The sequence below is a fragment of the Rhineura floridana genome, chromosome 6 (genome assembly GCF_030035675.1).
Source record: "Rhineura floridana isolate rRhiFlo1 chromosome 6, rRhiFlo1.hap2, whole genome shotgun sequence".
NCBI lineage: Eukaryota > Metazoa > Chordata > Lepidosauria > Squamata > Rhineuridae > Rhineura > Rhineura floridana.
Window position 1 is genome coordinate 39,686,966 of NC_084485.1, and position 20,581 is coordinate 39,707,546.

The following is a 20,581-nucleotide window of genomic DNA, read 5'->3' on the forward strand; positions in this document are numbered from 1 at the left end:
CTCTCAACCCCAAGTGGTTATTAAGTAACCTTAGTGAGGTACATAATGGAACAGGAGCTTGGGGAACGAGTCACTGGTGGTATCTAAATTGGGTTCCTACTGGTCAGTATTGTGTTTCACAGAACTCTACCAAGACAGTGCATTGGCTCGGAAATAGTAGGTGTAATTGGACTCTCCAATATGCTACTCGACATTATCCAGGACCCGGAGAGACCATCACTCCTTGTGCCCTGTGGAGTAATGGAACACATGTGGCATTAAAGAATGGTACCTGGGCACCATGTACTCGGATGGAAAAGAATGGGACAAATGACACATAATCGTGTCGTACCCATTGGAGTAATTTAACTCAGGAGGGACAGTTATGTGCCTGGTTTCGTAGCAGTAAAAATCAGTCTCTCAATAGGAAAGAATGGGCCTGGCATCTTCTGAACGGGACAATAGTGAATGGATTCCAGAATTATTGGACAATTACTAACCATACAGAATCTGGATGTGTTTGCAAATGGAAAAATGAAACAGGGTTATGGAGATGTACGATAACTCGGGGAGGGGCTAGTTTAAGTCCTCTTGGAAATGAATCATATTACATCCCATACCAAATTACTGGGTCCACGTTTAACAAAGAGGCACTTCCAGCACTAAAAGGCCATTATTAGATTTGTGGATCTATGGCCTACTCAGTTTTACCAGTCAATTGGACAGGCACATGTTATCTTGGGATTATACAACCCCAATATGCAATAAAAGGTGGAAGCTTTATTCCTTTAATTCCAGTGTTTGATGAAGAACGGTATGAAAGAAAGAAAAGGACACTCGATCTCTCCCTGACGAAGGGCCAAGGGAATGGGTGGGGGGATACTTGGCCTCCAGAACGTATCATCGCAACTTATGACCCGGCCTCATGGGCACATGATGGCTCATCAGGATACCGTGGCCCGATATATATTTTGAATCGCCTTATTAGACTTCAGGCGGTATTGGAAATAATAACCAATCAAACAGCTAAAGCTTTAACATTGCTTGCTGATCAGTCAACTCAAATGAGAGAGGGAATACTCCAAAATCGGTTAGCCTTAGATTATATATTAGCAAAAGAAGGTGGGGTCTGCGGACTCCTAAATCTGACAGAGTGTTGTTTGAAAATTGATGACAATGGCGAAGTAGTAAAAGATATTGCCAACAAAATTAAGGTACTTGCTCATGTCCCAGTGCAAACTTGGAAAGGAATAGATCTTGGAAGTTGGGGAAGTTGGTTCAATTGGTTTGGAGGAATGAAAACAATGGTTGTATTGGTTGTTCTGATTTTATTGGGATGTATGCTTTTACCTTGCTTATTACCTATAATCATGAATGGTATTCGGAGTATAGCAGATAATGCAGCAGCTAAAAGTAGTATGCTAATGTATGGCAAAATTATGTATCAACAAGTTATTCAGAATGAAGAAGCTATATGATATTAAATATCAAAAAGCTTCTAAGGGGGGAATTGTGACACTGGACTTTATTTGTTTGAGTTAAAAATGCATTTTGCTTACTGTGGCCTTGTTTACTGAAAGTAAAATGGGTATTGTGCCTGCTTTGAGATAAAAATGATGCTGGCCTCATAGACCATGTTTTGATAAGAATGTGGAAAACAACTGTGCTGAAGTGAAAAACAAGTGAAAAACAACACCATAAAAGGGCAATGGAATGTTATAGGGAAGCAACATTAAGAAAGATAGAAACTGCGCGTACTGATTTCTTGTAAGGGGCATGTATTAGAATGATGCTTGATGCTGCTGATGTAATTAACATATCAAAGTTAATAAGAAGGCTGGCTGTGCTCAGCTTAGTCAGAACTAGCCTGGCTGCTTCTCCACGTGCACGTGTTAGTAATAAATATATACTCCTCCTCCATCTTGTTTTGTCGTTTCTGGACTCTATTGGGGTGAGTATTGGGAGCGAACTCAAGCCACCAGGACCCCTAAAAGGGACTGGGGCGTTTTGTTTGTAACAGCATCTGTCATGAACTACCCTGTTCAGATCTTGTAAGTTCAGGTCTGCGGCTTCCTTTATGGAATCAATCCATCTCTTCTTTGGCCTTCCTCTTTTTCTACTTCCTTCTGTTTTTCCAAGCATTATTGTCTTTTCTAGTGAATCTTGTCTTCTCATGATGTGTCCAAAGTATGATAACCTCAGTTTCATCATTTTAGCTTCTAGTGATAGTTCTGGTTTAATGTGTTCTAACACCCAATTATTTGTCTTTTTTGCAGTCCATGGTATCCACAAAGCTCTTCTCCAACACCACATTTCAAATGAGTTGATTTTTCTCTTATCCGCTTTTTTCACTGTCCAACTTTCACATCCATACATAGAGATCGGAAATACCATGGTCTGAATGATCCTGACTTTAGTGTTCAGTGATACATCTTTACATTTGAGGACCTTTTCTAGTTCTCTCACGGCTGCCATCCCCAGTCCTAGCCTTCTTCTGATTTCTTGACTGTTGTCTCCATTTTGGTTAATGATTGTGCCAAGGTATTGATAATCCCTGACAAGTTCAATGTCCTCACTGTCAACTGTAAAGTTGCATATACTAGTATTTAAATCATGACGTAACAGGGGCAGTGCAATCCAAATACCGGGAAGCCGGCAGAGGGGGGTGGCGGTGGCAGAGAAGCCAGCAGAAAGCTCCATGGGATCTTCCTCCCACTTGGAAGCCGCCAGCCAGGCTGAATGCCGGCTCCATTAGCAGCCATGTGCGCGAGCTGACCGGGAAGCGCTGGCTCCCATGAATCAGCCTCCCGAGGATTAAGTGCTCTCCATAGAGGCCCATTACCAGGTTAAGTGGGACCCAGGGGAGGGCTCTGAACATGAGGAGAATCTTGTGGAAGTCTCCCCTGTGGCTCCTCCCCTCATGCCCCCAGAACACCCCATTTTTGGGACCTGCCAACCCTCCATCTGCCAGGCTGTCCCATCTCCAGCGGCGCCGGAAGGCCACAGCTTAACCATGGCAGAGCCTGGCTCAGCTAGGAGCCTGCTGGCGCTGCCGGGAATCTGCAACATCCAGCTCACTCCAGCCCAGTGGAAAAGTGAGTTGTTTGTTTGTGTGCCATGTTTGTTTTCTTGCCTGAGAACAACATGGCATACACATGCAACAAGTGCAAGCTTGTGGCACTGTTGGAAGAAAAAGTGAGAGGCCTGGAATGGCGGGTGGCCACACTGAGAACTATAAGAGAAGATGAAGAATTCTTAGACAGAACACTGGAACAACAGCAGCAAAGAGAAGTAGAGGTGGAAGCAGTGGCATCACTAGCAGGGTGCGGGGGGTGCGGACCGCACCCGGGTGACACCATCGCGGGGCATGGCGCCTGCGCTGTTGCCCGGCAAAGGACCCAAGAAGCGCTCCGGGTCGGCGTCGGAGCAGCCAACTCCTCCTTGGAGGCAGGCAGGCGGGTGGCCGAGACCGGGAGCAGCATCGGCGAGGCGAGGGAGGCGTTCCGGCATTCCCAAGCCTGCTTCTCTGGCTGGGTGCCCCTCCGGCGTGCACCCTCCCAGGGGCATGGCTGGCTGGCTGCGCACGTGCGCTCAACAGGACATTTGCGGGCTAGCCAAGGAGTTACCACACCAGGTGACACCAACCCTAGTGAAGCCACTGGGTGGAAGAGCAACAGCATGTGGTAGCAGAAGAGAAGACTGCTTTGGAGAGGAACGAAGTGGAGGAAACTCCGTGGGAAAGGGTGACAGGAGCAGAAGAGCTAGAAGACACCCTTTACCAGTGGAACTATGGAACCGCTTTCAACCACCTGAGGAGGAGACTGGAGGACAGCCTGTGGTGGAAGAATTACAGGGGACTCCGTGCAACAATGAGCAAGAGGCTGAAGCTCAATCAAGCAGGGCCAATTAAACCTCACCCCACAACAACAAGAAGAGTACTAGTAGTGGAAGACTCCCTACTGTGTGGGATTGAAACCCAAGTATGCAGAGAAGATCTGTGGACTTGCCAGGTATGCTGTCTACCAGGAGGATGGATTAGAGATGTGATGGAAGGGTTGCCATCACTCATCAAGCCCACCGACAGGTATCGTTTTCTCCTCATCCATGTAGGAACAAATGATACTGCCAAACGGAGCTATGAAGAAATCACATCAGACTTTGAAGCTCTGGGAAGGAAACTCAAGGACTTTGGGGCCCCGATAGTTTTTTCATCAATCCTTCCAATACTTTCAGAGAGCCAGTGTGGTGTAGTGGTTAAGATGTTGAACTACGACCTGGGAGACCAGGGTTCAAATCCCCACACAGCCATGAAGCTCACTGGGTGACCTTGAGCCAGTCACTGCCTCTCAGCCTCAGAGGAAGGCAATGGTAAACCCCCTCTGAATACCGCTTACCATGAAAACCCTATTCATAGGGTCACCATAAGTCAGAATCGACTTCAAGGCAGGCCATTTCCATTTTTCCAGTACTTAGAAGAGGAGTAGAAAGGGAAAGAAAAATACTCCATGTGAATAAATGGCTACGAAGGTGGTGCCAACTTGAGAGATTTGGATTCTGGGACCATGAGCTATGCGTCCTGGAAGATGGATTGCTGGCAAGTGATGAGTTGCATTTCACATGGACTGGGAAGAATGTGTTTGGCCACAGCATGGAGAAGTTCATTAGGAGGGCTTTAAACTGAATCCTAAGGGGGAGGGAGACGTAAACTTGGTGGTAACGACTGATGAAGGCTTGTGCACAGTAACGGGAACAGAGAGATTGGCTGTAATAGAGTCCAGTGACAGTCCTCAGAAAAATGTAGTAAGGAAGCCAAGCCATAAATCACATGGTCTTCGATGTCTGTATACTAATGCGCAGAGCATAGGAAACAAGCAGAACGAACTTGAACTCTTAATACAGGAGGGCAATTACGACTTGATAGGTATAACTGAAACTTGGTGGGATGACTCCCATGACTGGAATACAGCAATTGAAGGATATAACTTGTTCAAAAAGAACAGAAGGAATAAAAAGGGGAGTTGTGCTATATGTTAAAAATATATATCCCTGCACAGAAATTTAGGAAGATGAGCTTGGTAGTTCCACCGAGAGTATCTGGATTTAAATTAATGGGACAAGTAATAAAAGGAATGTGGTGCTTGGAGTCTATTACCAACCACCCAATCAAGGAGAAGATGAGAATGTAACTTTTGAAAAGCAAATTGCCAATGTCTCGAGGAGGCATGATGTAGTAGTAATGAGGGATTTCAATTATCCCGATATTTGTTGGGAGACAAATTCTGCCAAACACGGCCCCTCCAAGAAATTTCTGACTTGTGTTGGAGATAAGTTTCTCCTACAGAAAGTGGAGGAAGCAACCAGAGGATCAGCTATCCTGGACTTGATTCTAACCAATAGAGATGATTTGGTGGATGAAGTGGCAGTTACGGGAACTCTGGGGGAAAGTGACCACACCATACTTGAATTCTTGATTTTAACAGAAGCAAAAGCTGAGAACACCCATACGCGCACCCTGGACATCAGGAAAGCTGATTTTAATAAACTCAGAACAATTGTAAGTACGGTTCCATGGCAAGCCACCCTAATGAGAAAAGGAGTCCAAGATGGGTAGGAGTTTCTAAAAAAAGAAATTCTAAAAGCGCAATGGCAAGCAATTCCAACAAGGAAAAAAGGGGGGAAACAGCAGAAGAAGCCAATGTGGCTTCACAAAAAGCTTAGAGATGACCTGAAAACAAAAACATACAGGAAATGGAAAGGCCAGGCCACAAAGGCAGGTATCACGGAATTGCAGGGATGATGTCAGGAAGGCTAAAGCTGAGAATGAGCTGAGGTTAGTGAGGGATGCTAAAAGCAACAAAAAAGCTTTCTTCAGGTATGGCCATAGTAAAAGACAGAGAAAAGAAATGGTGGCACAGCTACTCAATGAGGATGGCAAAATGATAACAGATGACAAAGAAAAGGCAGAAGTCCTCAATTCCTACTTTGGCTCAGTCTTCTCCCAAAAAAGGATCTGTGACCCTCCTGGGAAACATGAAGTAGAAGGAGTAGGATTGGAGCTTGAGATTGATAGACAAATGGTCAAGGAATACCTAATCACTTTGAATGAGTTCAAATTGGCAGGGCCTGATAAAATGCATCCTAGAGTATTGAAGGAACTGGCTGAAGAACCCTCAGAACCGCTCTCTATTATCTTTGTGAAATCATGGAGGACTGGTGAAGTGCCGGATGACTGGAGGAGAGCTAATGTTGTCCCTATCTTCAAAAAAGGCAAAAAGGAGGAACCGGGGAACTATAGACCAATCAGCCTAACACCAATCCCTGGAAAAACTCTGGAGCAGATTATAAAGCAATCTGTAAGCACCTTGAAAACAATGCAGTGATTACTAGGAGCTAACATAGATTTTTGAAGAATAAATCCTGCCAAACTAATCTTATCTCATTTTTTGACCAGGTAACCTCCCTTGTAGACTATGGGAATGCTGTGGACATAATATACCTCGACTTCAGCAAAGCTTTTGACAAAGTGCCCCATGATATTCTGATTAGCAAGCTAGCTAAATGTGGGCTGGATGGAACAACTATCAGGTGGATCCACAGTTGGCTCCAGAATCGTACTCAAAGAGTGCTTATCAATGGTTCATTCTCAAACTGGGCAGAAGTAACAAGTGGGTTACCACAGGGCTCGGTCCCGGGCCCAGTGCTCTTCAACATTTCCATTAACAACTTGGATGAGGACGTACACAACATGCTTATCAAATTTGCAGATGATACAAAATTGGGGGGCATAGCTAATGCCATGGAAGACAGAAACAAAATTCAAAGGGACCTTGATAGGCTGGAGCATTGGGCTGAAAACAACAGGATGAAATTCAACAGAGATAAATGCAAAGTTCTACATTTAGGAAAAAGAAACCAAATGCACAGTTATAAGGTGGGGGATACTTGGCTCAGCAATATGACATGTGAGAAGGATCTTGGAATTGGCATTGATTAGAAGCTGAAGATGAGCCAACAGTGTGATGTGGCTGCAAAAACGGCAAATGCTATATTAGGCTGCATTAACAGAAGTATACTTTTCAAATCACGTGAAGTATTAGTTCCCCTCTATACAGCACTGGTTAGGCCTCATCTTGAATACTGCGTCCAGTTCTGGTCTCCGTACTTCAAGAAGGATGCAGACAAACTAGAACAGCTTCAGAGGAGGGCAACAGGGATGATCAGGGGACTAGAAACCAAGCGCTATGAGGAGAGACTGAAAGACCTGGGCATGTTTAGCCTGGAGAAGAGAAGACTGAGGGGAGATATGATAGCACTCTTCAAGTACATGAAAGGTTGTCCCATAGAGGAGCGCCGGGATCTCTTCTCGATCATCCCAGAGTGCAGGACACAGAATAATGAGCTCAAGTTACAGGAAGCCAGATTTCGACTGGACATCAGGAAAAACTTCCTAACTGTTAGAGCCATACAACAATGGAATCAATTACCTAGAGAGGTAGTGGACTCTCCGACACTGGAGGCCTTCAAGAGGCAGCTGGACAGCCATCTGTTGGGAGTGCTTTGATTTGGATTCCTGCATTGCGCAGGGGGTTGGACTTGATGGCCTTATAGGCCCCTTCCAGCTCTACTGTTCTATGATTCTATGGATTGCACCCTAACTCAGTAACCTGTTAAGGCTGTGCTCCCAGCTGAAGTTCGTAAATGTATGTTGCTTTTTTAATTTTAATTTTATTTTGCAGGGTCATTAAGAAACATAAGGCTAATTTATACCATCAAGCCATTCAGGATCTTGACAATTCTGTTAATATCTTATTAGAATGGATCTATTTAGTCTCTTTCCTACTGTTTTATTGTTGTGTATTGTGGGTTTTTTTGCTTGTTAAAAGGATTTTTATGGTTTGTTTATAGATATTTGTTATAATGTTTTATGTTGTTGTGAGACACCTCAAATAAAGAAAGAAGCAGGATATAAATCAGGTTTGTCGTTACCGTACAACATCCTTTGGCCTGCTCTGCTTCCCTGCACAGGGTGGCTTTGAGCTGCTGTTTAACTTTCCCACAGTGCCCTGGAGTGATGCTATATGGGGGAGGGAGAAATTGTCGGAAGTTTAAATGGTGGCTCTGAAACATCACTACTGCTACCTGCTACTACCAGGTAACCATAAGCCTTCTGGATCCCACTCAGGCCTGGAGCCAGCAGGTGACTAGTTTGGGCCCTGGCTGAGGGTCCCTGTGGCCCAGGAGGGCCCCCCTTAGGCTGGGAGGGTGGAGCTTTCGCTTTGCGATGTGCACCAGTGTGGTGATGTAGGATCCAGTGGCCCGATGCTGCCTCAAATTGCAGAGCAGGAGTTCCCATGCAACACTCCCTATACAGGCAGCGAGGGCTTAAATAAGCCCACATGCCCCACTGACCTCCCACATTGTTGCATCAGTGCATTAGCATGCCTACCATCACCCAAGATGGCAGCAGGGGCATCGCTAAGAGGTTGAGCCTCCCCCATCTTGGATGATGGCAGGGGTGCACAGACAGTGCGCTGATATAGGAGGTAGGTGAGGCGAGTGGACCTATTTAAGCCCTGTGCTGCCTGCATTAGGAGAAGGTGTTGGGGAGCATGATGCTGCAGGCCCAGGGCAAGATGGTGCCCAAGGGCCCAGTCATGCCGAACACCAGCCTTGGCCCCACTGATGATGATGATTTATTATATTTATATCCTGGCCTTTCTCCCAGTAGGAGCCCAGGGCGGCACTGATGGAGGAGAAGGTGGCAGCTCAACAAAGGGAATTTTGCTAAGGGTCTGGAGACAGCCCCACCACCTTGTTGAAGTTAAGCAGTGCCTGGATGGGTGACTGCATGAGACAACATAAATGTTGCTTTGGGTTCCATGATTTGAGACTAACATTCAATATCACCCAATATCAAGACTATGGTTCATGTTCTGCTTATCTTTTTTACCAAACTGAAAAAGATGATTGGGGTAACAGGGGCAATACTACTGTTTGAAATTCTAAACAGTTCTTGGGGAATGCAGTGGCTTACTTGGGAGTAAATCCCAGCTTGCTGCCAAATATATGTTACTTAGCATTTTGTTACTATGACTGTTATTGTTTAAACTGGCAGATCTGCTTGGCTTCTGATTAAACCTACATACTTCAATCACCACTGAGTAACTTAGTTAGCGCACAGTATTTAGGTGTGTGGGTGTGTGCACAGACAGCATTTTTGGCTGCAATCCCATACACACCTATGGTGGAGTAAATCCCACTGAACTCAATGGGGCTTACTTCTGAGTCGACATTTATAATATTGCACTGTTAGCATCGGGTTCAGTGAAGCTAGCTGACACACAACAGGCCACTTTGCAGAGAAATGAACTCATTAAATTTTAATGGCTTTTCCCTTCACTGAGCACACTTGTGCCTTCATAGCAAAAAGCATCAACTACTGTGCTAGAAGCAAGCACTTAAGGGTATGTTTTATTTATTTATTTATTTTTAAGATTTGTTCCCTGATCTTCAAAGCACATAACCAGACAGCTGTTATCATTTTTATTTATTTGGATTTTCTAACCTAACCCTATCCTTGGGCTAGATTATAATTCAGGCTGAAACATTTATTTATTTATTTATTATTACATTTATATCCCGCCTTTCTTTTCATGACTGAAACCCAAGGCAGCTTACATATGGTTCCCAGGTGGTCTCCTATCCAGGCACTGACCAGACCTGACCCTGCTTAACTTCAGCAGGGAGTTGTACTTATGTGCCTTCAGATCATAGCCTCGCACAATTGAACTGACCAGCTAGACTGATCAATTTTAAGACTCCACTTAGTTTTGGCTTTTGCTCTGCTCACCCCGACTAACTATTCCTGTGGCTCCACCACCCTCCATAGATAAAAGGTTTCCTGCCCCTTTGTTAACCCCTGCATGTTTCTCTTTTGTGAAAAGCAGCAGAGGGTGACAGGGCTCTCTCTATAAGCAAAGGTCTCATACAGACAGCTAGTTTTGCTGATGATCAAAGTGCAGTTGTAACCCTTTGGTTGCATGAGTCATACAGACATCTTCCATACAGCATGTGCCTCTGTTGCAGAGAAATCAGGTTATACCAACAAATTGCAGTCGCTGGCAAAACTGTTCACTTTTAATCAAAAATGTGTGTTTCTACTAATGTGTCTGGTTATTGTTTAACTGCCATGGACGTATGTTGGATAGTCTCCATAACCATCATTGTAATAAGAGATGATTGCCTCATGCCCACAGAGTTTTAAAAGATTGTTCCTTATTATTAGGCTCTGCAAATGGTTAGCTCAGCTCCAAAGGGACTTCGTAGAGACTCATGCAGCCCTTTTGCAATACGGAAGGGTGAGATGGTTACCTTTCCTCTGCAATGATGCACTGAGATCTTTATCTGAGGTGCTTTTTTTCCTTTGAAGGATGTGCACCCCTATAAAATAAAAAAAGACACTCGGGAAGAAGAGTGGGGGGAAAAGGTAAAAATGATGGGGATCATTTGACAGTAAAAAACAAAGTGGTGAATCATTAACAACCTATATCTAGTCAAGCCCAGTCAATCTGTTTTTGCTGGTATTCTTGATTGGATAGAAATGGTGCAACCTTCCAGTGGCCCTTCTGCCACCAGTCAGAGAAGCAGAACAGAGTGTCCTTCACTTTCCTCTGCAGTTCCAAGGCGACTGGCAGCTGCAGCAGAGTTCTTTCAGGTAGGGAAAAGGAAGCTACTACATGGAACCACCCTGTATAGAGAGGCAGTGATCTCTGTATGCCACAATGGCAGGGTCAAACCATAATTTTCATGCCCTGCTAAGAAGCTTCGCAAAAGCTCTTGACAATCCACTGTTGGAGGTACAATGGTAGATTAAACAGATGGTCATCTAATCCAGCAAGGCTATTATTATGTTCTTAGAAAGAGCATAGTTCTACAGGTGAAGCTTCTGTTGTTACTCAAAGGAACCAGCCTAGAGGTTGATTTTGGATGCTGCTCCCCTACTGTGCTTTAAAGCTAATAGACTTCATCTCTCAACCCAACCCAACCAATACATTTTTAGTAAGGCCAAAATGAAAAAGTCTTATGTCATAATCCCAAGCTTCCTTGAAGAAAACAAATGGGATTTTTTTAAGCTAGCATGTTTCATCTGAACAATCATTAACACCCTACTTGTTCCTTTCCAGTTTTTCCATAGCCTTTTTGAATGTGTGTGTGTGTGCACATCTAAACTATGGTATGGCTAGAAGCTCATAACTTGTTGGGGGGTGGAAGGTAGAAGATAGACTGAGATCTGTTAGATCTCTGACTTGCAATAGATCACCAAGTAAAATTGGAAGAAAAAAATCTGCCATGTCTTGTGCTAATCATTTATCTCTAAGCCTCAGTGTTGTTTCTCATCTGTAAAATGAGTATTTATTGGTTACCTTTTGACTAGGTCATTGTGGAGTGTTCCTGGCCAGTTTTCAAGTTTAGTGGCAGTAACTCAGATGAAGACTTGTACTTCTGTATTTAAGCATCAGAGGTGGAGGTGCAGTAGGTACCCTGCCCCCCAAACTACCATTTTGCGTCTGGCTCCATCCCCAACTACTATTTTGCACTTAGCTCCAGGTCATGGTCCTAGGAACAACTTCTAGCCAGCGAGCTAAACGTATTAGATTTATATGTCATCTTTCCTCCAAGGAGCTCAAGGCGGCATCCAAACATGGTTCTTCCCCTCCCAATTTTATCCTCACAACAATCCTGTGAGGTAGGTTAGGCTGAGAGACAGTGACTGGCCCAAGGTTGCTCAGTAATCTTGGCCCACAAGACTATTTTCCTGAAACAATGCCTACCTGCTGTCATATGTGACATCGGTTGTGAGGCAGCTAGAGATGCAGCTGCAGAAAGGAGGACTGAACTCTGCATGCATCAGCGCACGTGTGGGGAGTTCACTATCCTCTGAGCAGTTACCTCCCCTAACCCCGAGAGACAACTTTCAGGTGAGTGGTCCCACCCACCTGTCAAAGTTGGTCTGCCATGGTAGGGGAGATAAAGATCTGGCCTACCGGGCCAAGAGGGTTCCCCACCCTGTCCTAAGAATTTTAGCAAAATTAGTAGATCTCTGACACCTGAAGTCTACCCATTCGTATTCTGTGTAGCTATCCACATTACAGGCACTTAGATCTGTTTATTGTTGATGAAAAGCAGTTATTTTGACCCCAATGTGATGCTTTTTTTTTGGTTTAATTTCAAAAGCCTCAGAACATCTTCATTTTAACCTCAAGTGGTGCGCTGTAGCATGGTTCCTAGAGAGAAGTTAATGAACTGTTTGTTTAGCAATAATAGGTATTAATCAAGCAGTTGTCTGCCTACCACAGAGATAATATTTCCCCTGAATACATCCTGCCACAATGTCTTCTAACAGGAATCTATCAAAATAAAAGTAATGACAAATCACAGTACTGGCAGTGCATTCTCTTGCAATCAGGAGCATCTGGCACACCACCCCTGTAACTTGCCAGGCTGTAGCAGCACATATGATTTGAATCACTGCAGTTCAAATGTGAGTCTATTGCATGATCCAGTTCTCCCACCTACATTTACTTTGGTGTAGGGGTAGTGAATCTAGCTCCTATGGACAAGAAATCTCATTGGATGCTGTCTGTGTCCTTGCCCGAGTTCAGCAATGAGCTCTGGGCTACACATTGTGGAACTAAGCACTTGTGTACCAGGATCAACTGTAGCTATTGCAGCATGCTAGAACGTAGGTTTTTCCTTTTGCATTGACAGTATTGCTCTGACACGGGATCCTATGTACTGCTGCACGGGGCGTGAGGGTGTACATGCATGCTGTGCATTAAAAAAATGTGTACATATGCAATGCAAATCATGCACCGAGAGAAGCTGGATTCTGCAGCTAGTATACATTAGACATCTATTCAATCTGCATGTAATTTGTGCTTTAGAATCATCAAAGTTGTAATCCTAGACATGCTTACCTAAAAGCAAGCCCTATTGAATACAGTTTGGCTTACTTTTGGTGGTGGGTTGGTTGGTGTGTGTACACACACACTTACATTCAAGTATCTTACTCCTGCAGCTAATAATACATTCTGTGCTTTTTCTACAGGGCTGCAGCATCATGTCATGCACAAAGTCTGCTTATTGAGGGTATAGGCTATGAGGTGTGGTGGGGCTATTCAATGGAAAGTTTTGTCTAAATCTACAATTTGACTTTCTTCGCTTAGCAAACAGGTGAAACATCAAACCTTACTTGCAATCCTTGTGTTTGTTACTCTGAAGCCTCTGGGAAAGCTGACTCACTAGCAAAGAAACATACATTACTGTCATGTCTTTTTGAGCACTGTAGAAAATAGCAGGTGGTTTGGGCCACCATACCTGAGAAAAGGAGGGGCATGACTGAATTAAATGCTTAGGTAACATTGGCTTGATGGAAGTTAGGCTTGACTCCAGCCTGGATCTGACAAATCTTGTCCTTAGCCATTAATTGGAAGAAAACCATAAAAAGCCCCAAGAATTGCAACTGGGGATTTTTAACAGCACTAAAAACAAATTACCTGTTAGAATATAATAATCCTATCTAGGCTGCTAATGTGACTCAACACACGTTATTAAAGTACACAATGCTTCCAATAGCCCAATCCTGTGCCTGTTTTTTCCATGCATTATACTACTTCATAGAATCTACTGCATACTACTTTCCTGATGAAAGGCATCTATCAGCAGAAAGGGGAGGGGGCGGTTCTCAGCAATTACACTCATCTCCTGCACCCTCTCCCAAAAACTGCTCCAGCAGCAATCCTCTGGGGCAATTTTGGGAGGGAGTGCAGGGGAAGGTATTGCTGAAAATTGTCTCCATCCTTGTTCAGCTACCAGATGTCTTCCATCAACAGAGCAACACCCATTAAATTCTACCTAATGAATTTAATGGGAGTTATCCTCAAGTATGCATGCATAGGATTGTACCCACAAAATACCATCACTGGCAACCTAGGAGGAGCAGTATCTTAGATTTACACATTGTTCCCTCCAACTCAGAGTTAAATATTAGGCAGACACAAACGCTCCTGCCTAAAAAATAGGTGGGACCAACATATTGCTTGAAAGATTAACAAGGTACATCAGTTAACAAATCCTCCAGGAAAGAAGCTCCTTTTAACAGTCTTTTTTGGGTACCGGGGCGGGGGGGCAAACACTCTGACATAGTTAGAATATGGCTCTTCGTCTACTGGATTGCAGCTGCTGCAGGCAGCTCTCTCACGCATGGCTGGAATGGCACTGCTTGCCAGGTGGCGCAGATGCCTCCACAGTAAAAGTGCTTTGGGTGCCCTGGAAGCACCGGTTACTGCAGACGTGGCTGCTCGAGTGTAAGGGAGGATGGCACAGAGAGAGGGAGAGACCAAGCACGGGGTGTGGGGGTAGCGGCTGCTCCTTGCTTGCTTGCTCAAGTGTACGAAGAGGAGAACTGAGCTCAAAACTTCAGATTGCTATAGCAAGATGCTACATGATAAAAGAAAAAAGGCAAGGCAGGCATCCATCCCTGGATGCATTTTAGAATAAGTAGTCAAGTGGTCTGGATGGAAGGCTTACCTGACCTGGTTGTTTCATTTCAGACATGTGTATTGTTAATGTTGAATAAAAAGTTGGCTGAAATCTGTTGAACTCTTCTTTTTTGTGGTGTAGGAACCTATTCTTTCCATGTTAATCCTACCTCTGGTACCAGAGTTTGTTTCTGTTAAAGTAGTAATGTCCAGGACCGTATGTATTTTGTTAGCTGAGGTATTACTGCAATTCATTCCAAAACAAGGCCTGCAAATAACATCAATCAATGCAGCTTTTCCAGATGTTTTCTTAAAGCTACTTCTCTAGGTATTTTACTTGCATTTTAAAAAAATATAAGGAATCATCTGGAAGCTGTCTGAAATTTTGCTTCTTTGCACCATAAGAAAAGCCAGCCTCACGAAGTGAATTTTTGAGAAAGTCCTGGCTCACACTCACATCTGACAAGGGCCATTTTCTCACTGCACCCATCTATCAATTAAAAAACATAAAATAGATAGATCCATACAGTATCACAATCTGCTCTAAGACTTATGGGCAAAGAGGCACCTTTTCAGAGTTCAGGAGGAGACTGAAAGACTTGTTCTGAGGCTCATGCAAGATTAACATTCAAAATGTATATGTATTTTAAATGTATATTATGACTATTTTCTTCCTCCCCCCCCCCCAGTAATCACAGGACAATTATTCCTTTTATGGCAGCAACAAGATAGGCACCTTATTTATGTCTATTTTCTGCACCCATTTTTATTGTGCTAATAACAATCCCAGCTCAGACGTCAGAAGAGTTGCCTGTGAGAGCTGTTTCCTAGGATTAATCAACACATGGTCTAAAATATAAGGCATGTGTGCACTTTCCTCCATAACTAAGAGGGCAAATTGCCTGCCACATTCCATTTTGGATGCAGAACAAGATGTCCCAGAAGCCCATGACCTCCTCTAAAGACCTCTTATGACATATGACACTATTCTTCAGCAAAATCCATCTCCGAGCCACTACCAAACGCTTGAGTGACCTAGAAACAGGAATGTGTGTCAATTCCCAAGGTAATAAATGACTTCGAAAAGAGTGCAGAGCTGTTGCGCTGCTTTTGCCAGGCAATCGCTTGAGAGAGCCTTTAACCCAGACAAACAGTGAACTTTTAACACAGCCTAAATGATACATTATACCAAACTGCATAGGATGGCTGTTTGATGGCCATTTTAGCAGAAGAAAAAACAGCCTTTGGTGAAGGCAAGCAAGAATAGAGAATAATGGCACTTTCACCATGTTTCACTGATCTTTTTCTCAGAAAAGCAAACCGGAAGATGTCTACCTTCACCTTTGCCCACATCTCATTTACTGTTCTAATGCCCTGTCTCAATGGCTTCCTCCCTCCCCGCACATGGAACTTAATTGAAGACCTATGTTTGAAAAGCTAGGGATAGGGGTACTTAATCCTATTTTTTTCCTGCAAATAAGTTGCTTTGCACCAACATGGGACTTCAGCGAATGTTTGCTGTTGTAATCACACACTTGAAAAAATATTGGGAAGGGGGGCAGGAGAGCATGGAGCAGGAAAATAGAGGTGGGAGAGATTTTAGACGCTTCATCTCCATTCCTAGTTGCCCCATTAGAAACAGCTTTTCAAAAAAACTTTAAAATGACAATCAGAACGCTGCTATATGTAGTCACGTAACTTGTAGCTTGGCGATAAATTTTGTTACTCATGGGTCAAAAGGATGTGGCTACCTAAAAACAAAATTGGGGCATCTTTATTCAAATGACCAAGTCATTTAGAGGATCTGTAAGCAACTACTGTCACATGCAATGAGTTAAGAGACAACAGGCTCTGTTTCCAGTGGGACCCAAGCTGTAAGAAAGTCTAGGTGCTGTTTATACATAATAGACAGAAACTCTACGGCAGACATTTGGTAGTTGGACTGCGTTCTTCATATAGAAATAAAAACACCAACTGGTGTAATTCAACTATTGGGCTAGAAGGTTAGAAATCATCCCATGTCAGGGCATAAGCAGAGGGCAGACTCTTTCCTAATGGTAACCGCATATACAAATTTCAGTTTGTCACTAGATTGTGCATGTGTGACAGAATGTAAGCTCACACACTTACCTAAGGATGGGGGGAATGGATTTTAAACTTTAGATGAGGTGTGGGAACCTTTGGCCCTCCAGATGTTGCTGAACTACAGTTCCCATCATCCCTGGCTACTGGCTATGCTTGCTGGGGATAACAGAAGTTGTAGAGTTCAGCAACATCTGGAGGCCCAAAGGTTCCCCACACCTGCTTTAGCTCACTAAGTTCAGCTCTACCACCCACATCTAAGTAGTATCTTCCAAAAAGTCACGATCAATTAACCTACTCAAAACTAGCTGCATATTGCAGCCATGGCATCTGAACCCTTGAGTAGAACTGCCTGCCCCCTCCCAAATGCCTGCATGGCCAATCACATATACTAGAAAGAAAAGCAGCAAACTGCCAATAGTAAAGAAATGGCAGGAGTGGGGCTTCCACTTCCCATTTGAGCAATGGACTGATTTTTAGTAAAAAAAACCAGCTTTAAATTCACTCACCAGCCTTTGTCATATGAAAATAGGTGCACTTGACTCCTGTTAAGATCACCTTGTTACAGTGGCAAAACCAGCAAATGGTATGTGAGGCTGGCCTGCTACTCCTGATAACATCTAAACTTTTTAATTTAAATAAAAACATCAAAATACCAGGTGGTTTAACTAAATTGCAAGCTCTAAACACTGGTGAGGTGACTTACAACTGCTCCTAAGTATGTTCACCCAGAAGGTAGTCCCGCTCAGTTCAGTGAGACCCTTTCCCTGGAAAGTATGCTCAGGATTGCAGCCCTGGTTTCTATGTTGTGTTCTTCATAAGACTTCACAAACTTGAACATATTTATGCTACTCCCCTGCTGTTGATTTTAACATTTTCTACTTGGCAAACATTAATTTTCTTTTGTCTGGGGGCAGCTGAAATCAACACGTCTCTTGTTATTTCCTCATCATTACTTCCTGGTACACTTAATTGACCATTATTGTGGTTAATGGTAGAGTTCTGGGAATGACATTTGAATGCAACGTGCTGTTAGAAAGCTTGCCCAAGGAGCAGGGTGGAATAAAAATAGTACTACCTGTTTATTCCTGCTTTACTTTGCAATATGAAGTCAAGGCACAATCCTGCTGATTAAAATCAGTGGGAGATTTACCACTAACTTCAATGGAAGGTAAGATTCTTAATCTCTTGGCAAACCAAAATGAATACAATTTTTTTTTTAAGATAACCAGTAGGGTGGCCAAATTTGGGGGCACAAACAACTTGCAAGGAGTCAGCTGTATTAAATTGCTGCTTCCCATCTTTGTTCAAGGTGCATAAAAGATTAAAATGTTTCATAGAATAGTAGAGTTGGAAGGGGCCTGTAAGTTTGGACTTTTCTAAGCAAGTTTGTAGTTTGCCATCATTGTGAGGCCAAGAATGAACACATGCAGGCAACATATGGAAAAAGCTCGTCTTCAGAGAACAGAATTTTTGCCTCTGGTGTGTCTGTCGTCCTCAGGACTCTGTATATTCCACAATTCTGGACTTGGTCACAAAATTCTGAATATTGACTTCAGCCATTCAATAACAGTATCTTTTGCAGTATCTGGTAGAATTGCCTTTCAGAGAGATGTGTGGAAGACCTGCCTTACATTAACACAGAAGCACTGTGCACCCGAGAACTGGAAAGGCATGTGCCACTCTATCCAGCGCATACTTAGGTGCCCATGGCTTGTATCAAGATACGAGTACCAGCACCTCATTTTACCAAAATATGAGTGTTTGTTTCATATGAAGATATTTCTGTATATTGTATATATTATTATGTAAAGTGGTAATCAGGCTACCTATTGTTGGAAGTGGAGCAAGAGCAACTCCTGTTTTGTTCGTTTGTTTGTGCTCCAGAAGGAAGATAGAGCTAGGGTCCTCCAGATGGACAGGCTTGTTTACCTTTTTACCTGTGATGCTCTGACTGACTTCCTTCTGTTGCTAGACTGTGACGTCTTTAGGGAAGCTTACCTGCCCCTCCTCCTTCTGCCCTTTCCATTCCTTTGTCTTCTGACTGTCCGGGAGAGAGGAGACATCCCTTTGTCTCTGCTCTCTCCTAGCATGGGGCTAACTCCCGCACCTGGGCGTTATGCTTCCAACTTAGCTAGTTAGTTAGAACTAGGTTTGCTTTTCTATCTACTATGTATTTCTATAAATAAAAGTAGCTTTTCTTATTTTACTAAGTCTCCAGTCTCAGTGATGCTGATGCAGGGTAAAAGCCTGCTTTCTTAGGCAAACACATGCACACGCTGGCACACTCGCATTTCAACACCTGCTGTTACTCTCTGCTGCTGTGGTGCTGCTTTTAAACGAAATTAAGCGACACAACTACACACAGCACAACACCTATAATCATCATCATCTATTTAAATAGCGCCATCAGATGCACATGGCACTGTACATAAAACAATAAAAACAAGTCCCTGCCCTGAAAGGCATACAATCTAAATAAAATAAAATGAGGACAGCAAAGGAAGGGAGGGGAAACAGGTAAGAGGTCAAAGCGAGGACTCCAAATACACATACTCAAAGTATCCAAATTATAGTAAATAGAAAACTGAAGCTGAAATTCCAAACACTTTGGCATAAAGGAAGGCTTTTAAATAAGACTTAAACACTTGAAATTGAGGGAGCAGTCTGCAAGTGCACCGGGAGACAATTCCAGGAATACGGAGCAGCAAGAGAAAATGGCCAAAGTCGAGCTAAAGAGCAAACAACCCTGGGACGGGTAAGAAGCACAGAGTTTGAGGAGCGGAGATTCCAAACAGGGCTAGAAGGAGAAATAAGAACTGAGGGATAGGGAGGAGCCAGACTGTATAAAGGTTTGAAAGTTAAAGCAAGATGCTCGTACTGAATCCTGAAATAAATAGGAAGCCAGTGAAGGGACTTCAGAAGTGGAGCAACATGGTCAAAACGATGGGCCAAAGAAATGGCCTTGGCAGCGGATTGTTAAATAGAGACCAAGCGACTGATACAAGTTCATGAAAGACCAGTCAGAAGAAGATTGCAATAGTCAAGGCAAGAAATAACTAAAGCATGAACTAACGTATTTGCATAGGAGAGACAAAAGAAGTCTTTAATTTTTATTGTTAATAAAATGTGCTACATAAATTTGTCAGCTTCCTAGCTTTCTACTTTGATCATTACACTTCCTAACTTAACGTTTTTCCATCTCTTGCTCAGTACTTGAAAGTTTCCCACCTTGTGAAAACCATGCAATTAACATTTTGCTGTACCATGATGAGTGTTTGCAGACTCATCAGCAGCCAAATATGTTTAAATGTATCAAGTTAAAATAGCCTCTGGGACTGGATGCAGCCCATCAAAGCAAGCCCTAAACTAGACCACAGATAAGCATATGGACACCAGTAAGTTCTGCAATTATATCCAGCTTCCGTGATAAGAGCAATTATCTGATCAGACTAATGTTCTGCTTTATCTGGGCAGCACTGCAGTGACTGACAACTGAAAATTGGGACATAATTTGGGCTAACTGCTTTCCCTATTTCTTGCCCCCCTTAAAGGTTGCCATTTTTAATTCACAACTGTAAGCCTGATTAATACAGGTAATGTTCAAGCATACAGGGATACATTCATTCGGAAGGGAATCTGTGTGGCACTACGACAAGCTAAAACAATGGTTGCTTAGTATGAGCAAGAGTAAATGAACAAGCACTTTGTTCTCCTCTCCATGCAGGGGGTTACTAAACACTGCAGCCATGTTCAAGTAGTAATTCAACACTATTGCAGGATGCCCTAAAATATGGTGTCCCCTGTCAGGACCCTTCCTGTCAGGATCCCATCTCAGGCACCATCTGCTAGGATCCCGCCTGTGGTCACTGCCTTGTCACGGTCCCACCTCAGGGTCCTGGTCTTTAAACAGTTCTCTCACTGGCTCTAGCAAAGATCTATCAAGATCCCACTGCTAGGCAGCACCACCAGACACTCCC